Source organism: Myodes glareolus, chromosome 1, assembly GCF_982192425.1.
Source record: "Myodes glareolus chromosome 1, mMyoGla1.1, whole genome shotgun sequence".
Classification (NCBI taxonomy): domain Eukaryota; kingdom Metazoa; phylum Chordata; class Mammalia; order Rodentia; family Cricetidae; genus Myodes; species Myodes glareolus.
In genome coordinates this window covers 7,642,413-7,655,011 of record NC_142026.1, presented here as the reverse complement: position 1 = coordinate 7,655,011, position 12,599 = coordinate 7,642,413, and the positions used below count along the sequence as shown (strand labels likewise).

Sequence of the window (12,599 nt, the reverse complement as noted above, 5' to 3'; positions counted from 1 at the left end):
ACTTGCTCCGCTAAAAGGTGCAGCTGGTTCTAACCCCTGCCTCACACGCTCAAATGCGGTGCAGGGAGGCCACTCTTCTCACCTATGTGAGTACTAAAACTGCACTCAGATGCTAATGGGCCATGTCCACTTTCACTAATGTCTTTCCTAAATGCTTTAAAACCACCACACAGGGCAAGCAAAACTTCCTCAGATAAATTTCTGCGCCATTAGAAATGAAAGAGACATTTAACATCCATACCAGGGGCTAAAGAGATGACTCAGGGTTAAAAGATTGATTTATCTTATAGAGACCTAGGTTTGATTCCTAGCACCCACATAGAGTCTCCCAAGCATTTCTAATGAATCCCAGGGGATCTAGTGCCCTTTTCTGAACCCCACAGGCATCAGGCACACATGACAATACATGCAGGCAAAATACTCACACACATACAACAAATTTTAAAAATTATTAAATAAAAATAAATGAAAATTCACAACATATAGTTTGGTAATTATTAATTTCCCACCAATCAGCCAGCAGGCTGAAAGTTAGATAAATTCTCTGGAACCCTTTATACAAGAAGGCTGACACAGTTGCTATGTGTGTTTACCGTCTAGTGCAGACCTCAGAGACGGTAAGTTTTATGATTTTTTTTAAATGCTGCAAGATCCCCAGCAGCAGTAGGCAGCAGAAATGCTGTAGGTCCCAAATGGTAGTAGCGGGCCATGTGGTGGCAGACAGCAGGCCCTGGGAGCAGCCAGTCCCAGGCAGAGATGGCTGCCAGTCCCCGAGCAATGGCTGTTCCCAGGCAGGGAGACACATGGCGGGCGGGCAGGAGACAGAGACATGGATAGACAGGACATGCAGAGTGAGGTTGAATATTTATTCAGGGAGTTATGGAGGGGAAAGGGAGAAGGGGAGGGAGAGAGAGAGAAAGAGAGAGAGAGAAGAGGAAAAAGAGACAGAGAAGGGGGAAGTGGAGAAGTGGGGAGAGAGGCAGACGGGATGCTGCCTCTCCGAAGGGAAGATGGAAAAGAAAGTGAGCTCAGGCCGGAAGCTGAAGATCAGCCTGCCTAGCGGATGGGGGAGGGAGTGGGCGTGGCTTGTCTCTTAAAGAGACAGAACAACCATTACAGTAAGTACTCAGAACGTGTAGGCTTCTTTCACCATTGGTATATTACTGCAGCATCTTGTATATTGTGTGTTGTATTATTGTCTAGTCAGTGTACTATCCTCTTTTTCACAAATCAGAATTGAACTTTTCTTTAGCTTCAACACACTACAAATAACCAGTTTGATTTTTTAAAGAACTTACTCAATTCCACAGTTTTTTTTCCCATCATACTGAGAAAAAATTAGTCAGCATTAATTGGTCCTTCTTCTGAAAGACCTGGATAAATCCAGACCCCTCTAGCAGGAAGAGAAGAGCCAAAAAATCTAGGATTAGCCGGTTCAGTGATTCTGTTTCAGGAACTAGCTGAAGATAAAGTTAGATTGTAACCTTGAGACTAATCTTGAGAAACAGGGAGTTACCCCTTGTGATTATCACTGGTATTTTCAGAATTTTCAATGATCACTGGTATTTTTGGAATTTTCCAATGACGCCCTCCCTACCCCCTTTGGATTACTGGGCTGTGGTTTCTCCCCTTAAATACCCCTTCTCCCAGCTACTCGGGGTCAAACTCCTCCCCTGCATGGGTTCTGAGTCTTGGCCCCAGTGCTGATATCTGTCAATAAATCTCATGTGATTGCAACAAGGATGGTCTCTTGTGAGTTACTGGGGCGGGGGGTGTTATCCTGAGACTTGAGTGAGAGTCTCCCCACACTGGGGGTCTTTCACTTCTTGAAAACAGAGAATGGAGGTTTGATATGATTTAGCTATGAAGTGGTCCCCAAATGGTTCACTCTGGGAAAGTTGGCCACCAGTTGGTGATGCTATTTGGGTACTATAGAAGGTGGATGTACGCTGAGGAAGTCAGTCTCTGGGTGTGGGGATGGGCTGCTCTCTGCTCTCTCCTTGCTTCCTGTCTGTCCCCAGGTGAGACCCCTGCCCCTCCACACACTGCCACCACAGAAGGCTGTAGCATGCACTAAACCATCCCTCTTCTGAAAATCTGAATTCGTGGAATATTTGGAGCTGCAGGAACAGTTTGAAGAAATAGCAGAAGCAGAGAGGCCACCTTAACCTCTGGCCACCCTTCTTTCTTGTGAAGATTTTCTGTCCTTCCCCTAAATGGGCTACAGGATCCTCATGGACTCTCTTTGCATACCTAAGGACAGGAGCATCCTTATCTCCAGAGTTGAGGTCACAGAGAAGAGTCAACATAAACAAGCCTCGCTGAGTTCTCCCGTTTATTATTACGGTGAGGTCATGCTTTGCCCCACCATATTCTGTCCACTCCTTATCAAACCTACTTGTTCACCTGTTACCTTGGATCTCTATTTTTTATAAAGGTTCCAGTGTCCTGGAAAGCTAACAGTTGTGTCCCTTCGTCTTTGCTACAATGTCTCCTAGCTAACAGAGTAAAGGAGGAATGATGTTCTCCTCCATTACACAGCTTTGCAGAATAAATACATCTTAGCAGATGAGTGTCAGATGGTGGATACCTCCCCAGGGCACAGAGACAGTAAAGGGCCAAGGAAGAACTGTGTTGGAATTCCAACTATAAGTTTATTCCTCCATTTATGCCAACACAACCACTTCTACAAGGGAAGTAGTTCTGTGCTGGAATGGATTCCAGCCTTCGTAGCTCATCAGCTCTGTTATTGCGGTTTTGAATACCCATGGCTTATTTTCAACATTATTTTCAACGTTTTGCACATCTATACTGGTCTAATTCCATTTATGTAGCTGTGATAAAATACCTTGGCATAAGCTAGAGGCTTAAGGGGGCTTACTTCAGCTCACAATTATACAGGTTGCCATCCATCATAACTGGGAACTCACAGTGATGGGGCAGGGGGGCGTCACATCCACAGTCAAGAGCAGAAAGAAGGAAACAAATGCATGCTGCTTGATTGCTTGCTTGTTTTCAGCTCCATTTCTCCACTACTCTATAGTTCTGGAACCCCTGCCTAGAAAATGGTGCCACTCATGCTGGACTGGGTCTCCCCAAGACAATTAATTTAAGACAGCCCCCATAGACATGCATGGAGCTAAGTGAACATAAACAGTCCCTCCTTAAGACACTCTTTCCAAGAATCCTAGGATGTGTCCACATCAAGACACTTTAGATGTGTTTCTGTGTAATTCAAATTTGTCATGAAGAAATGTTGCAGGAGAGGGCCTGCTTGTTTGTCCCGGCCGCCCGGCTAGCTTAGTCCCAAAATAACCACACAGCAACTGTATTAATTAAAACATTGCTTGGCCCATTATCTCTAACTTCTTATTGGCTAATTCTTACATATCAATTTAACCCATCTCCATTAATCTGTGTATCACCACGAGGTCATGGCCTACCAGCAAAGGTCCAGCATGTCTATCTCCAGCGGCGGATTTATGGCACCTCTCTGACTCTGCTTTCTTTCTCCCAGAATTCAATTCTGTCTTCTCCACCCACCTAAGTTCTACTCCTATCAGGCCAAGGCAGTTTCTTTATTCATTAACCAATACAAGCAACACATAGAAAGAAGGACTTCCTATACCATTCCCCCTTTTCTGTTTAAACAAATAAGAAGGCTTCAACTTTAACACAGTAAAATTACATATAACAAAACAGTTATCAAGCAAGAATTACAGTTATAATATTTATATCTACTTTATCTTTTATCATAACTAAGGAAAACTATAGCTATAACTACAAATCTATTCTTCAACTCCATCAAAGACTCCAGAAGGATATGATATTGCCTAAATAAACAGGAATTGCATTGTAAGCAACTTCCAAAACTCTAGAATTGACAGAGACATCTCACTTCCTGGACAGTCACCCAAAGTTGTTCTGTACCATTAGGGCATCCATCTTCAGCCTACAGGCCCATAGTATCCAGCAGACTTTTTCACGAAGCAGGAAATTTTAAAGACAGCTCTGCCTATATTGGCAGTTTGCCAGTCATTATTTTTCTGTATACTGCAGAATGTCTCACAGACTCTTTCAGGAAGCAGTCACCTTGAAGGATCATCTCACCTTTAGGCAAGTTTAGCAGTCATTTCTCTGTGAGTACTGCATGTCCAGTGAAGCAGTCCAGGCAAGAGCAGTTTTTGCCCAAATGGCTAAGGAACCTCTTCAATGCCCATCTTCTTCTTGAAGTAGCTTGGTGCTGCCAGGAGCAGATGCGTCTCATTGTCATGAAAAGTCCTAAATTCTTAAACATTTTAAATGCCATATTCTGTAGTCTTTGAAAGATATGAAGAATGAAATATGTCTATGCACATCTAGCCGACACACATTTATCTAACACTGTGACCCATTTAGAGTTATTTTATGTCTAAATCTGTCCTATTGTGAATCTGTAATTCTTTACTGACCAGGAACACTTCTTAAAACGCTAAACACTTCTTAAAAACTTAAGCTGCACCATTACTAGGGGTAATATGGTACTACCTGTTTGCCTGCCCAGTCTAAAACTTAAGCTGTGCTAGTATTATGATAAATACAGTAGCTCCTGCTCACTCTGCACAGTCCAGCATGGTAGAGTCACTTGTGCCTCAGAGCCACAGGCACTGCTTCACTTTCAGGCCCACAGTGAGTCCATGTTGCCATCAAGCAAGCCATAGCACTTTACTCACAAACCCCATTCAAATGCTGTCTCCCACAAGAGCCAGAGGTCACACTAGCAGCACAGCCCAGAAAGCCGGCACTTTAAAACTATGTGATTTTTTTTTCTTTTGCTATGGCGGAATCATAGCAAATATGTTTAAAATTAAGGTCTCTCGGGTTTTTAAGTAAATTTAGTCCATCATGTTGGCACCAGTTGTTGCAAGGAGAGGCCCGCTTGTTCGTCCTGGCTGTCTGGCTAGCTTAGCCCTGAAATAACCACACAGGAACTGTATTAATTAAAACAAAGAAAAAGGTCACAAAATAATTCCCAGGTCACATTCCTTTTACCATTTGTATCGGTTTTTATTTTCTTCTTTCATATTTCATTACATTCACCTTCCCTATTCCAGTTTAGGAAATGGCAGGTATAATATGCACAATGAGAATACATGTACACACACATGCACACACACGCACGTATGCATGCACACATGTACACATACACGTGCACACACATGTGCACATGCACATACAGCATGAGGAAGAAGGGGCCATGAAGTAAAAGATGAAGAAATAACAGCAAGGTAGCAAGAGGACCCAAGGAGAGAATACTAGGCCAGAATGCAAGTGTGTGGCTTGGAGAGAAACTGCCAGGCAGGCTGGGGTGGAATCAGATGCAGAGAGGAGTTTTCATGTGGGATTCCCCTTGTATGCTGTGAATATCATTGGTTTATAAAGGAACTGCGTTGGGTCTATAGCAAAGCTTAGGGAAACAGAGCTAGGCAGGGAAAACTAAACTGAATGCTGGGAGAAAGAAGGTGGAGTAAGGGAGAAGCCATGGAGCCTCCGCTGGAGATAGACACACTGAAACTTCGATGGTAGGCCATAACCTCATGGTGATACACAGAATAATGGAGATGGGTTACATTAATATGTTAAGAGTTAGCCAGAAATATGCTTAAGCTATTGGTCAAACAGTATTGCAAATAATACAGTTTCTGTGTGATTATTTCTGGAGTCTGGGTAGCTGGGAAATGAACAAGCGGCCTTCTACAGTGGAGCCTGGTGACTCTGTGGTACTGCCTAAAACCTCAGCTTGTCTTGGTGGACACTTAGTCGACTGGTCAATCAAGTGGGAAGTTACCCTCAGTGTAGCTCCAAGCCCACTGCTTAGAATACTTTAAAAGTCTTTTTCAGTTTTGACAGGAAGTTCAGTTTGGCGCCTTTGAACTCAGCTTTTAAAACTTAATGCACACCCACATGAATGAAAATCACAAATGTAACATTGAACCAAAAGGGTCATAAGCAAAACGGTGCATTCTCTTTGAGTCTGTGTTTATAGAATCCAAAGAAAATGAAAGAATCTACACTATTTAAGTTACCACTGTAGTCATTCTAGAGTAGGACAGAGACCATAAGGACATAGATAGGATTCTGGGATTCTAGAATGTTCTATTTCTTGGTATGGTTATTTTTGAAGGTCCATTGAGCACCACACACTCTAAAATGAGTGTACTTTTCTGTATACATGCTATACTTTTTAAAAGGAGTTTTAAAATTAAGTAGCATAAATTTATTTAAAGCATCGTAGGCATGCTTTGAACTAACATTTTTCTCCTCTCACTCTCACTGCAGTCAATCAAGGGAACACCAGGCCCCCTCTTCCCTTCATTTACTGCTTCTGGTATTTATTGAAGAATGGTATCAGGCAGCTAGAGAACAGAGAGCCTTTGCCTTGTGCAGTCACCACATAGAGTGGAGAAGGAGGCAGGTGTCAATCAAACAGACACACAAATCAGTGTAAGAGAAGGCAAGAAGACAAAAAGAAGCAGCTTACAAAGAAACATCCACAGGAGAGCCAGCGAGCAGCCAGGTAGATTTTCGATGTTAAGCTCAACTGGTCCGCTAGAGGGCGACAATTTGCCGTGATTCCTTCGAAGGAACTTGGGTTAGTCACTCCTTGACTGTCCTTGGATGAGCAAAAGTTACTGACTTATTCAAGGGCTATTTCATGAAAGAAAATGCTGCCGTAGCCAACAATATAATAACAAGTCCTACCAAATGCTTGACCTTACAATTTAAAAAGAAGATAAGTAAATAAGGTATAACTTATTCTAACTTATATATATATGTGTGTGTATATATATATATCTTATTATAACTTATTCTGTCTAAGCAAATTCTCCCACCCCCTTTTGTTTTTTTTTTTTTTTTAGATATAGACTCAAGGATCACAGACTGGCCTGGAACTCATTGTTTGGACAAGGATGATCTTGAAGTTCTGATCCTCCTGCCTCATCTCCTGAGTGCTAGGATTACTGGCATGTGTCACTACTCCAGTTTTAGATCCTGCTGGGGACTGAACTTAAGACTTTGTACATCCTGGGCAAACACTGTACCACTCACACGCCCTCAGCCAAGGAAACCCCTTTTCTTGACATTCACACAGTGACAGTGAGAGCAGACAGACTATGACTTCTTCTTATCTATTAGGACCTCCCCACACTCACGTACATAGATGATGTGGGCTGTCCTTCTCCTTCTGTAATATGTGTTGTTTTTATTGGCTAATGAATAAAGTTGTTTCAGCCAATGGCTTAGCAGAATAAAGTCAGGTGGGGAATCTAAACAGAGATACAGAGAGAGTAAGAGAAGTCAAGGAGATGCCAAGTAGCTGCCGAAGGAGAAGGACATGCTGGAACCTTACCAGTAGGTCACTGCCTTGTGTCAATAGACAGATCAGTAGAAATGTATTAATTTAAGATGTAACAGTTAGTTAATAAGAAGCCTGAGCTATTGGCCAAACAGTATTTTAATTAATATAGTTTCTGTGTGATTATTCGGGTCTGGGTGGCTGGGAAATGAATGAGCAGTCTTCTTTCACACGTAGACACATCAATCCTCGCAACTGCTGAGGCCAACACTCCCTACAGAAAACATTCCACTGTGGATATGATAGGACTGTGTCTGTTTCTCATTCAAGCAGGTAATGAATAAATGTAATTTGTATGTTGTCTACAGGCAGGCAGACAGTATCAAATCGATTTTGATTTCATGCAATCTATTACATCATGAGGAATGAAATCAAAATTAAGGTCTTCTTCTAGTGTATTTATAGCCTGTTTATTATCTACTATAATCTAAGAATTCTAGAAACATTTAAGGCAGGAGAGTCTCTGGTTTAAAATTAATTACCAGGGCCAAACAGATGGCTCTGTGGTTCAAAACTGCTGCTGCTCTGCCAGAGAACCTGGGTTGGGTTCCCAGCACCCTGTCTAGTGACTCACAACCACCTATAACTCCAGTTACAGGAGACCTTATACCTTCTTCTGGCTTCCACAGATACTGATACACACATGCACAGACACATACATTTAGACAAAAATAATTAATAAAAATAAATTGTTAAAAATGAATTAGTGCAATTAAAAGTCTTAGTGAAAGAAAAGAAAGGAAAAGAAACTTCATGGTGATGAGGATGCACAGAGGACTCTGTGGCCATCACTGTCCATCTCCCACGCTCAGCCGCTCTAGAGAAAGGAATTACATTTCAGGATCCAGTGTTCTTGGTTTATGATAGTGACTGAATCAGAGTAGGGAGGGGTGATATACCAAGGGTCTCACATATGTAGGGCAATTGTTCTACCATTAAACTACATCCCCAGCCCTTTTTGAAATTCTTTTTTATGAAATCACTACACATTCCCTATTTACTGTTTACCTGGCCTGAAACATTCTGGTTGTCATTCAGGTACCAGGTATTTTGTCACTGCTTGGGAAAAGAGACTTGAGTCACTCACTCCCAGGAGGACTCAGTAGCTGGATGGACACTGTGCCCTAGTGTTGACCTTTTACATTCTCGTCTCACCAGCAGTCAGGTATGCTTGTCTGGATGCAAACAGAACCATCCATTGGAGTTTGCTAGAAGCTTTGAAGGGCAAGGACAACACTTCTTCTGTTTTATTTTCTCCTACCTCAGAATGCAACTAAAACTACTAGAGGACCTGGGACCCTGACAGGGCAGCAAGAATGGGAAGCAGGGAAATGGGCCCCTGGGAAGTGTCACAATGACCCTGTGTGGTGGCAGACAGAGATGGAGAGTACCATCCTCAAGATGTTTTTGATGTGACAGAGAAATAAGCTTGTAATTCAGTTGAGTCATTATTAGCTGCTGCCACCAAACTTCAACGCTGATGAAATGTACCGCCCCCACCCCCAGACACACCACCCATTTTCTTCAATACCGTTTTATGTATCTTGACCATTCATGCTGGCACAGAGCTGGGATCTGGTTGATGGGTTCACCGCATCTACTAGTGTGGCATTTCTGTGTGAAACGCTTTTCTGTAACTTCTCTAGAAGCTGATATTTTTCTGAACCTTTGGGGAGGGAGCTAAAATCAGTTAAAACCCAAGGGCAAGTCTTATAATTCTTTCTACAAGCAGTGAAGTTGAACAGTTTTCATGGAGGTTACTAGAATGGAATTCCATCAGTAGCTACAGGTAGCCGTGGAAAACAACACTATTAGAGACCCTCGGACTGTTCCAGGCCGGTGCAACACTTCACCCTACTGTAGCAAAAGTGCTCGAGCCCTTAAAGGTCAAAAACAAGTAAGAGGCAAAGCAAATGCTGTGCCGAGTTCAACTTGAGAGAGAAGACGGCAATGAGCTCAGGAGATCCAGTGGACACCGTCAGTAGAGTCGGCAACAAATGTCCTGGCAATTTGTAGAAGAAGAAAAATAGTAGAAATTATTACATTTTATCCAGTGAGAAACTGTCTTTTACAATAAAAATGGGGAGAAAAAAAAAGAAACCACTAGTCACTTTCAATTGCAAAACACTTAGGTGATACACACCGAAATGAATGGGAAATCACAGTATAATTATTTTATAAACACTGGAGATGTAATACCACTGGCGAGAGGAATATAAAACTAGGAAAGACGCTCGAGGGCTTAAGACAGATTTGATTAGCACTTGAAGTGTAAGCACTCATGGAATAAACAAAATTGTCAGAAGAATTTCTTTGAGAAGGATGGATTTAAAAGAAGGGGAAATAAACTAAAAGCCAAAGTCAATGGGGGAAGAAATCATCTTCATGAGTGTTCAATGGGTGATGGTACCGCACACTAAGCTTCATGGTGCTCCACACAGCTCCTAACAACTCAGAGAGCATCACCGGGCAATGAGAGGGTCAGCAATGTTTATCACGAAGCAAAGATCAAGACAAGCAGATGGCAGACTCCTGCCCGAAGTACTTTAAATTGTTTTGGGCCAGCTTTTCCTTCTAGTTAAATGAAAAGGATGGAAATACTGTCCCTGGCTATGTCAATCTTGTTTTCAAAGTCTCAAAAAAATTTTCTTTTTTTTTTAAATTAAATTCATTGTTAGCTGGTACATTTAAAACAAAACAAAACCAAACCATTGTGAGCCAGAAAGATGGGTAGGTGGATGAGGCACCTACTGCCAAGCCTGAAGACCTAAGTTCAGTCCTGCAAAGGAAACAGGGAAACTGAGTCCAGCAAGTTGTCGTCTGATCTACATGGCATGCACACACCCACATATGCTCACATAAACAAAAAAAATAGAAATTTAAAGGCGGTAATTTTTTATGAATGCAGCAAATTAATGAGTTGGTGTGATGTTTCTGTGTGTGAATATCATGAAATGCTTAAACTTCTCCATCCCTCAAACATCTGTCAGTGCTTTATGGAAAACCTTCTGAATCTTTCTTCCAGCTTTTTGAGGCACAGAGGAGATTGTTGTTTGTTGGTCAGCCTGCTGTGCACTAGCTCAGCAGGGATGCTTGCTGCTCTGGTAACCGCTCCATCTGGGCAACTGTTTCACACCTCTCCCCGTTTCCTAGACTTTGACAACCGCCTCCTTACTTTCAACTTCCAAGAGATGGATATTTTTAGATTCCACAGTAGGTGAGTACTTGTCTTTCGGGCTTACTCAACCCAGGGACCTCTGTCTGTCTGTCTTGTACCCTCTGACAGAATTTCACTCTCTTTTACGCCTCCGGAGCTTCCCGTTGATTATTTGTATCACACTTTTACAAAGCCATCCATCCCTTGGTAGACACCAAGGTTGCTTCTCTTTCTTGACTATTTCTTGAACAGCGCTGCAGTGAATGAGGACTGAAAACGTCCCTTTAGATTTTGTTTTTAAAAAGATAAACTTCAGGGATACAGAGTCTGCTCAGGGGTTAGTGGGCTTGGTGTTCTTCCAGAGACCAGAGTTCGGCTCCTAACACCCATGTGCCTGTCACTCGAGCTCCAGGGGATGTGACACCCTCTTCTAGCCTCCCATAAAAGCATGCACACACACATGCACACACACATGCACACACACATGCACACACATGCACACACACATGCACTCACATATGCACACACACATGCACACACATGCACTCACATATGCACACACACACATGCACGTACACGTGAACACACACATGCACACACACATGCACACACACATGCACACACACGCACACACATGCACTCACATATGCACACACACACGCACATGCACACACACACCCAAAGCACTCAAAAATAAATACGAAAATCTAAAATAAGACAGCTGCTAAGTAGTGGCATGTACTTCCAATCTCAGCATGTGGAGTGGGGTCAGGAGGATCAAGGAGTTTAGGACCATTCTCAGCTACAGAGTCTGAGGCCAGCCTGGGCTGCATGAGACCCTGTCTCAAACCAAAGCCTTTACATTTTATACATCTGTCTTATTATCATTTCATTTTACTTGGCAATTGTTTTGCATTGTTTCCTCATTTTTACATTCTCTGTTACCAAGTGCCTAGATCACATAAAGACCATCTTCATACATCATTGAAATGCAGGGTAATTTTGACCTATATATGCTAACAATAAACCCAAAGCTCATGCACTTATCACCACTGTTTTACCTTGGGTTTGGGTTTTTGCTTATTTGGGCTTTTGTTTTCAGAATACCTTGGAAATATTTAGCATATTTTTATCACAGAAGGAAAACTCAGGACCACTGTGGCCGAGACACCGGAAGGACAGCGAGCAGCTACAATGGCTGACAGATCGCCAAGGCTCAAGTCTGGCCCGGCGGTGACATGGCCTTTGGCAAGATCACCCACAAAGAAATCCCTTCCAGGATCATCTTTGAGGACCACTGGTGTCTTGCATTTCCCCCTCAAGTGCCAACGCATTTCCTGTTGATACCTATGAAGGATATGACCCAGATTTCTGTAGCAGAAAGTGATGATGAAGTCTTCTAATGTGTTGCAGATCTGGGCCTGAACCAGGACCATCGGATGGTGGTGAAGGAAGCGAGACAGTCTGTCTACCATATTCATCTCCATGTTCTGGGGGGTGGGGACAGCAGATGAAATGGCCTCCTGGCCAAGCAGTTTGAGGCTAATTTTCCCTTCTCTAGGTAGTGAGTCAGTTGGTAAGCTCCAGTTTGTTAAATGGCACCCATAGTTTTTCCTATGTATGGAGAAACTGAAGAGATCGTTTAAAAATCCTGTACCTAATAAAGACAATTGTTGCCCCCCAAAAAAGAAAGGAAGAAAAAGAAAGAGAAAAAAGACAGACAGACAGACAGAAAGAAAGAAAGGAAGAAAGAAAGAAAGAAAGAAAGAAAGAAAGAAAGAAAGAAAGGAAAAAGAAAGAGAAAAAAGACAGACAGAAAGAAAAAAAGAAAGAGAAAGAAGAGAGAGAGAAAAAACAGAAAGAAAAAAAGAAAAAGAAAAAGGACAGACAGAAAGAAAGAAAGAAAGAAAGAAAGAAAGAAAGAAAGAAAGGAAGGAAGAAAGAAAGAAAGAAACTCTTTACCTCAATGGGCAGCTGTTGTCAGCTAAAAGCATTTGAATTAATTTGCTTTCTGTTGCTGTGATCTAGTACTTGATCAAAAACAGT

At 42.3% G+C, this 12,599-nt stretch overlaps 1 pseudogene; it reads left to right on the top strand.

The window, feature by feature from the left end:
• The window catches only part of LOC125416422 (adenosine 5'-monophosphoramidase HINT1-like), a 34,245-nt pseudogene extending 22,152 nt beyond the window's left edge, over positions 1-12,093 (top strand).
• Positions 12,094-12,599: the final 506 nt, after the last annotated feature.